The sequence below is a fragment of the Physeter macrocephalus genome, chromosome 20 (genome assembly GCF_002837175.3).
Source record: "Physeter macrocephalus isolate SW-GA chromosome 20, ASM283717v5, whole genome shotgun sequence".
Lineage (NCBI taxonomy): Eukaryota > Metazoa > Chordata > Mammalia > Artiodactyla > Physeteridae > Physeter > Physeter macrocephalus.
The window spans coordinates 70,379,259-70,388,356 of record NC_041233.1 but is presented as its reverse complement, the minus strand read 5'-3'; the positions used below and the strand labels follow the sequence as shown (position 1 = coordinate 70,388,356).

At 46.1% G+C, this 9,098-nt stretch overlaps 1 protein-coding gene and 1 long non-coding RNA gene across 6 annotated transcripts in view; one reads left to right on the top strand and one right to left on the bottom strand.

Moving 5' to 3' along the window:
* GFRA1 (GDNF family receptor alpha 1) overlaps positions 1-9,098 on the top strand; it is a 231,968-nt gene that overhangs the window by 206,151 nt on the left and 16,719 nt on the right. The window lies entirely within an intron of this gene.
* On the bottom strand, positions 3,604-5,675 carry LOC114484545 (uncharacterized). The gene is made up of 3 exons (XR_003677601.2): positions 5,611-5,675; positions 5,248-5,323; positions 3,604-3,822 (listed from the first exon to the last, which is right to left on the bottom strand). It is a non-coding gene; the product is annotated as an uncharacterized lncRNA (long non-coding RNA).

The window sequence follows — 9,098 nt, the reverse complement described above, 5'->3', positions numbered from 1 at the left end:
CGGGAGACGCCACAACAGTGAGAGGCCCGCATACCGCCAAAAAAAAAAAAAAAAAAGTCATTATATAAATATTAAAATGAAAGCAATAAAAATGTTTTTATGCCACCTAAATAAAGTCATATACACCACTGGTTCCCAAACCCCACTTTGGGAAACATTACAAACGATCTAATCGTATGACAGATCCTAGAGCTATTTTCTTCGGTAACTTGCATCACCTCTGCTTTTTGTGGTTTTGTATTAATAAAGCAAATATGCAAATAGTACTTTCCATGGGTCAAGTACTATTCTAAGCACATTATATAAATACATATATATGTATATGTGCATATATACGTATATATATAAACTAATTTTGACAGTAACTTCAGGAGGTCAGTACTATTATTATTCCCATTCTCCGACAATAGACCTGAGACACAGAGAGGCTTGATCAGAAGAGAAATGGAACAGCAGCATGTTTCTCCTCTATGCATTTTAACTGGCTACCCTGTAATACCTAAATCAGAGCATTTTACCTTTTTGTTTCTGGATAACATTATTCATTCAATAGAGACTAAATCAGTCCCTAAATTCTTGTCGAATATCTGGCAGATTGAGGTTCCAGGCTGGTTCATAAACGAGCATAAAGGAAGCGAATGATGCCTATTCTAACACCAGCTGGCATCCTGCAGTACAGCTCACTTCTGACACGGGCCCCCTGGTTAGCACAGATACCGCAGGTTAAGGGCCCGGTCTCCAACAAGACTGCCCACTTCAGATGCCAGCCATACTTCAGGAGTCCCCAGGCTCTTCTGATGAACTGGCTACAAATTTAGGTGTTCCCATGATGCCCTCAGGTTCAATTCACTAGAATGACTCAGAACTCAGGAAAGCACTATACTTACAAGTACAGTTTATTTTAAAGGATACAAATCAGGATAAGCCAAATGAAGAGACACTTAAGCTGAAGCCTGGGAGGAGAGCTTCCATGCCCTCTCCCTGTGAAATTCCTATGGAATTCAGGCATGCCACCCTCCCAGCACATCAGTGTGTTCGTCAACCAGGATGCTCCACTGAGCCTCAGTGACCAGATTTATTGGGGTTCATTATATAGGCATGGTTGATTGATCCATTGAGCATGTGATATCTGCCCAATGGATCGCAATATTTGATTCCTCTTTGCTCCCTGGAGGTCAGGAGATCAGGCTGACCTCATGTGGCTCAAAGCCCCAACCCCTTGACCCACGGTTGGTCTAAACAGAACCATAACCATAATCAGAACACTCCTATCATTCATGAACTTCCAAGGATTTAGAACTTATCTCCCAGGAACCAGGAATAAAAGTTAGCAGAATTTTAATTTTAATTCTAGAGACACACTGTGAAACTTCTCACAAGGAGGCTGGAGTTGAAATTTTGAGCCTGGGCTCACTTCACCACTTACCAGCCACGAAACCTTGGGCAAATTACTTATCCTCTCTGCCTCAGTTTTATCGCCTGTGAAATGCGGATGGCAGTAAGAGTGCCTCCTCGGGTATTATGAGGATTAAATGTGATCCTACTTATCATGCATTCTCAGAGCAGTGCTCCGCCCTAAGGAAGTTTTTATTAGCTGTAAGCTGCAAAGGGCTTTTAGCACTCGGTTATCACTGGCCCCCTTTGTCCCACCTTTAGTAACAGAGAAGTGCTCCAAGGGGCCAGGCTAAACTATGCATTGCTTGTGGGTCCTGTTTTCCAATGGCTTTTTTTTGATATTGGTGGCCTATGGGGCTTTGCACCTGTAGAGTAAATGAGAAAATGTGAGGCCTTGTCACAGTGATGGTTTTGAAACATAGTTTAGTGTCAGATGCCTCTCGAGGGGAAGCCACTTGCTTCCCTGGCATCTGTGCTGAAGATGGGCTACACGCCTCACTACCAGTCGTGGAAACTTCAGTAAAGGTTGTTTAGTGACTTCTTGGCTATGAATTGAACGGCTTTCCGGGTCAGGCTTACTCAATCTCAGCCCCACTGACCTTTGGCCTGGTAATTCTTTGTTGTGGGGCTGCCCTGTGTCTTGTAGGATGTTGAGAAGCACTCCGGCCTCTGCCCTCTAGATGCCAGGAGCCCCTTTCCCCGATTGTGATAACCAAAAATGTCCCGCCACACAGCAAACGTCCCCTGCAGGACAAAATCGCCCCTGGTTGAGGACCGCTGCCTGGGAAACGAGGGCTGCCTCAAACACTCCCTTTTCTTTCTGCTAACATGGAAAATGGAGGCATGTAAGAGTCTTTTCAGGTTTCCTTCTCCTTATGTGGTGAAGAGCTTCAGGAAATTGAAGAGCAGACGGGTGCATTGGACCAAATCTTTCCTAATTCGTGCCAGCAAGAACAATGAAACGGGGCTCTGGTGACCACGTGATGCCCAATATGGGACACTTAAATTAATTTCCCCAAGGCAACACTCCCCTCAGAGTGACACCCGGGGTAGACTCATACGTGGTGTTAACCGAGGCTCTTGACCTGGTTCTCATGATCCAGGGGCCCTCAGGAGTCCGCGACCTTCGGGACCTCCCACCCTCACCCTGTCTGAGTGATGTTTTCCCCCATCCAGCATCCCAGATGAGTACCCTGCAGGTGACATGTCAAAGGAGACTTTTGCTGGACGACCACAGGAGATGGAAGTGCTTATACCAAACCACAGCTGGGTTTCTCATGCATGGACGTTGAGGATGGGGGAGTTTTAGGAGGGACTGAGATTGACTGCTGACCAGACAGGGCAGCACTGAGCCTTCAGCACACGCACTGAATCTAAATGATTGTGGCTTCTAGATGCCATTTCCTGGGCCTTTTGTTCAAGAAAACGGTCTTGGTGCAGCATGTTTTTTGTGGCATTTGGTTTATGGTTTTTGTGAGGTTGCCGTCATTCCTGTGTAATACACAGTGTTTTCTAGCACCCACTGTTGTTTTCGTTTCATAAAAAAAATTCCAAATCTTGGCTATACCTAGCATTTCCTTCACATAATGCTCTCCTGCTTAGAGCAAGTTTAAGTCCTGGGAGAAATGAGCTGTGGGAGGGTCTTACCTTAGCAGAAGTGCGAAGCCACAGGGCACACCATCCAGGCTGCTTCTGGGCTCCCCTGGCAGCCTCCTGACGGAGCTCAGGACCAGACTGCCAAGTGGCCCTGGGGCCCTGTGTGATGGGCTCGGCTACTCGCAGCATGGAGAGACTGACAGTGGCCTCCTGGGATTTAATCTTCCTGGCTTTAGGTGCCAGCAGATGAGCTCAGAGGGAAGCTGCATCCCAGAATCCACCCATGTTAGCCCTGGGAGGAAATAGGCTGTTGTAAAAACACTTTCTGAAATAACTGCTTATAGAGTGTTTTCAAAGCCCTTCATCCAGGAGAGTGCTTGAATTCAGAGCTCAAAATTGGGTATTACTCTGTTAAGGCTGCCATACAATCCACGATGCCAAAAGGCATTTTCAGCTGTGTATTCAAACCCTATTGGAAATGGAAACTTGCAGGGTATAACTGGTACCAAAAAATAGGAATTTCATCTCGGAGGCCAGGCTTCCTAGTAGGTACCTATGCATATCACCCTATATCACAGAGTGCAGTGTCATACATTGTATTCGTTTGCTGGGGCTGCCATAACAAAGTACCATAGGCTGGGTGGCTAAAACAACAGAAATGTATTTCTCACAGTTTTGGAGGCTGGAAGTCCAAGGTCAAGGTGTCAACAGGTTTGGTTTCTCCTGAGACCTCTCTCCTTGGCTTGCAGATGGCTGCCTTCTTGCTGTGTCCTCACAGGGTCTTTCTTCCGTGTGTGTGCACCCTGGTGTCTGTGTGTCCAAATTTCCTCTCTGTATAAGGATACCAGTCAGATTGGATGAGGGCCCGCCCTAATGACCTCATTATAACTTAATCACCTCCTTAAAGACCCTGTCTCCATCCATAGTCAGTCACATCCTGAGGTACTAAAGGTTAGGACTTCAACATATGAATTTTTGAGGGACACCATACAGCCCGTAACATACATGTAAGTGGCAGGTACTCAGCAAGTAAACATCTGACATTTAAAAAATCTCACCTATGGGGTGGCTTTAAGGGGATAAGATTGCTATTACCACAAGCATTTCCTCAATCCCCAGGGCCCTGCTAAGTGTCACCTGTACAGCCTTGGAATATGAGAGGCTCTGACTGTTGGCTGGTTCTGTGGTCGAAGGAATGTGGAGAAAGGCACCTCCCTCAGGGGACCATCTATCTCACCCAGCCTGCAAACATCAGGTGTTGTCTGCCTTGCTGAATCAGAGGCTATCAGATTTCCGGCTTCTGCAAACTTAATTCAAGTAACGGTTTCTTTGTGAGCGGCATATTTGCATTGTAGCAAACTTTGGTTCAACATATTGTTAGACTACACGATACTGTAATTTAAGATATTTTACCGGCAACAGAGGGTTTTATAATTCATTTAAAAAGTTGTAATGGGCTGGAGCATCTTCATTATAGTTTAATAATATAGCATTTTATACCTGGCTGTAAAATTTCAGATTATGGCTTTAGCAATTGTACAATTCTATTTTATAGTTTAAAAAATTGTTCAAATGAAGGAGAGTGTAAAGCTCCTAAAAACCAATTTAATGACTTAGAAAAATAGCCTTTATGAAAATCTATTGTACACCTTTAATGAACGCAAATGTCACCTTTTCAACAAAGGCAGATCGCGGCATCTACTTTTCTCAACCACAAAGCCCTGCAAATTAAGCACGTAGAGTGCAGTATCTCTGAGTTATAATTTTTCTTTTTTCCTCTTTTATCCCTAATCTCCTAGAGCTGGAATAAGCCTATTGCCCCCACAGGGTGAACAGCAGAGCAGCCAGGCCAGAAGAGCTTCAGTAGGAACAGGGAGTGAATTGGTTTTCTCTTAAGAAGGTTCTTTATTTTACAAATGGCCCCTTGATCTCACCACTTCAACTCCAACTCTTAACTCTAATCAGGTCTCTTATCTATGCCTCCAAATAACCCCTACTTCACCATTCTGTGAAGTAAGTGGCAAAATGGGGAGGCCTACATTATCATATAATTGTACACTATCATTACGCTTAATAAAAGTGTTGGCCTATAGCATCAGGGAGAAGGCACTGTGTCATATTGCCACTGGAATTGTAATTCACGTTATTATATTTCTGGGATTTTCCGGGGTGTATTGTCAGACCACTAAAGTCAATAAATAGGAGGCCCTGAGCCAGGTACACAAAGACGGTAACCATGAAACATATGGAGCATACCTTGGGGATGCGGTCCCAGGATCCTTGGGTGCAGTAAGATTCTTGAGCGAACCAGCTCTGGCTCAGAGCCCTGTTTCTGTTACAGAGAAATGGCAACAGTCAGAGGAAGTCCCACGTGGCTGGGCTCCTTCCTCTTTAAGGTGCAGTCCAGGGACTTGGGGCCCACAGTCTGTTCCTGCTGTGTGTTACATGCAGCTGTGTCTGTGATGTGGATGGCGGGGAGGCTGACCCTGAGCTGCCCGCCCGAGAAGAAAGCACGGGAGAGGTCCCCGGCAGTGGCTGCAGCCCCTCTCCTGCATCACCCCGAGATGACACGAGCTTCCCTCCTTTTCTGTCTCCCACTCAGTGTTCTAGTTGCCTCACCCTTCTTAGTCAGCTCCAGAGAATTTCTAGTCGAAGTCTGGTGTTGCTTGAGAACAACATAAGGCTGTCCATCCCAACAGCATTTGGGTATCTTTTGCCGGGTCACGGTCATCTCAGCAATGAGGCCACAGCTGGAGGGTATTCTTGCTGCCCAGGGACAGGCATGTGCTCCAGGCTTCAAGTTGTTGTCTGCACCTATTCCCGGCCCCAGCACACGGCACCCCCTACGTTAAATCAGGGTGAGGGTAGCACTTAGTGGTTCTGAGTTCCTTTGGAGAGTCGAGGCAGTGCCATCATTTGTTTTACTCCAAAACCAAGCTCACTTTCAGGTAATATAGCTCAAGCCTTGCTGTTCCGGTGCTTGACAAGGGATCATGCAGACGGTAGGCAAACAGTGGCATGGTTATTTCTCAAAGTTGCTTTTTTAGGAAAATGGCTGTTATGCTTAAGAGTAGAAAATACTGAAGGACCAGACTTCTCGCTACAATAAAATCAAGCCTTCCTGTGGACTACAGCAGAGAGTAGTTTCATCTCCTTAATCCTTGGGTTTGTGGTCTGTAATGTGGGAATAATGAGCACAGCCACCTGGGAGGGTTGTGATAATTAAACAAATTAAAACTCTTCAGCATAGAAACTGAGCCTCCAGCGCAGTAACTTTTTATCATTATTTTATCCTCCTGGTTCGTCTCTGCTGACCGTGAGACAGAAGGAGCCTGAGTCCTGAGGGACAGTTTGGTGACTTTTATCCCAAAATTCATCTGGAAAATGAACTTGGGTGCTGTATAGGGTGTGGACCCTGTGTTTGCAACAATTTTTATGATCACCCTTTTATGATGTCTTCTCCTAAACTTTTTTTTTTTCTTCTACTTTTCTCAAAAAGTGAGATTAACCACTTAAGGGTGGGGACGGCAAGACTAGGCCCCCTCAGTGCATTTCGGAAAAAGCCATTAGGCCACCCGCCCCTGTGGTCCAGAGGGTAGTGAAGCTGGCCCATCAGAGGGATAGTAATTCAGCAGCTGGACAACTGCTTAACCCAATTGCTGCATAATAAACATGCGTAATAAAAAGGAATAGGACGTCTGCACCATCTTGGCTATAAATATGCTGTCTTGTTCTGGGCAACCTAGGAGAGTACCTCTGAGCACACTTAGATCACGTACTATAAATAAATCCAATTTCTTGTATCCCCTACTGACCTTCTATCCTTAGGACTTCTAACCAATCGTGCTTCCCTGAATAATAGGCTCTGCCGTGCGCTTGAGCCATGGAGCACACTGTGGGAGGAAAAGGGCTCTGGTTCTCTTGGGGGTGAGGTTCAGTGAAGGGCTCCCCTCCCTGTGCTCCTCAGATTTGAGGCCCAAGAGGAGTCACATCGTGGACAAGGCTAGAGAGGAAGCATAGAACGGTGAGCACTGAGAAGACATTGTGGGAATTTTCCCCGGGGTGGCTGTCCCCTGCCACCCTAAGCGCTGCAGGGACCTCAGATATGACATGCGGGGTGCTCATCTGTGGAGGCTGTCTGGGGAGTGAAAATCACCAGCCCTGGCTTGACCTCTGACTCCTTGGGTTGATTCTAGGCTGCCTCGGCTGGCTCTGTCCAAGCTGGCTGTGTGACCCCAGGCTTATTATCCTTATTATTCTAAGGGTTGATCTGAGGATTATGAGGGATAATGGTACCATATCTGGCACAGTCAGTATGCGTGGGCTTTCGAGTCAAAGAGACTGAAGTCAAAGAGATTCAAATCTCAGCGCAGCCACTCTGGGCTGTGGAAACTTGGGCAGGTCCCGACCTCTCTGAAACCCCTGCTTCCTGATCTGTACAAAAGGGGAGTACCCCCCTCAGAAAGTCATATGAGTCCTTGGGGAGTATTCAGTAAAATGCGGATGGGATCATTACCAATGGAGGCTATTCCTAAGAGTAATCGTCACCGTCATTGTCGCTATTAGTCTATTTGGTTTTCCTCTATTTTCTTGAATATTTTTCTCTGTCTACTAAAAGTATATATATATATATATATATATACATATATATATATATATTCTTTTTTTTTGCGGTACGCGGGCCTCTCACTGCTGTGGGCTCTCCCGTTGCGGCTCAGCGGCCACGGCTCACGGGCCCAGCCGCTCCGCGGCATGTGGGATCCTCCCGGACCGGGGCACGAACCCACGTCCCCTGCATCGGCAGGCGGACTCTCAACCACTGCGCCACCAGGGAAGTCCTAAAAGTATCTATTTTTAAAGTTTTTAAATTTTTGGCTTTCACCTTGTTTCTTGCAGCACCACAAGTGCTCCATCTTCCCGCCCAGAGAGTGAACAAAAGCCCTGGGTCCGTGCTGTCTCCAGACCTGGCATTTTATATCAAACCTTAGTTACCACCATAAGTCACAGAGCCATTACAGGGCTGCTCTCAGCTGCACATAAATGCACAAGAGAATGAGAGGCTTAATAAATATTATCTGATGGTGATGAGGGCGCGTGTCTGATGAGATCCGCTTCGTGCGCTTCTCGTCAGGGACCGACCACGATGAATCTTTTCTGCTGCTCTCTGCACACTTGCCTTTCCAAATGCACATTTTGAGAAAACAAATGTTTCCTTTTAGGGCCATCCCCCTAGTTACCATTACACCATGATCACTGAATGCTTGCTCTACAAAACCCCTCCCCCACCCCAAACTAAAACATCTTTCACACAGTGTTTGGCATAATCTTATTGTTAATTGGGCATAATTTTCTAAAATGCAGCTCATAATTGCTTCTTGTCTGAATAGTTTACTAATCAAGCAAGTTAACCATGAAGGAAAACACAGTTCTCTAATGTAGTTGGCAACCTGTGTTCGCCACAACTTGGGGAAAAGCAAAATAGATGTAAGATGATCCTGTGGAGTTAGGGAAAGAAGAAAGTCCAGCCCAAGCGCCGTGTTAAGCTCCCTGCTGTAGACAAGTGTCTGCACACAGCGCTACTTGCCATCCTGCCATTAGTGTTAAATTACAAGCGCAGGGCTGCAGACATCCTTTTATGGGGTGTGGGAGACTGACAGGCAAGCCCGAGGGACTGCTTAGCTAATGGAGGACTGTTGATATATCTTACAGGACTGTATCTCTTTCATTGCATTCATTTTTAAATCCGAGGAAAGAAGATCGTGAGCCAGTTCTATTCAGTATCGCATTCACAAGCCAAATTAGCTTAATCTTTTGTATTTTTCACACCCCTGCCTGAATCCAAGAACATCCAGTATAGGGACCGCAGAGAGGCTGAGAGATCATCAACAGCAGCTTGGATTGTAAAAGGACTTCCACAACTCTAAAAGACCGAGAAAAATTGTAAAAATGTAGAAAGATTCTGCACTGAGATTCCTCAGTGGGTGTCAGACAAATGCCATTCCTGTTTTTTGTTTGTTTGTTTGTTTTTTGCGGTACGCGGGCCTCTCGCCGTTGTGGCCTCTCCCGTTGCGGAGCACAGGCTCCGGACGCGCAGGCTCAGCGGCCAT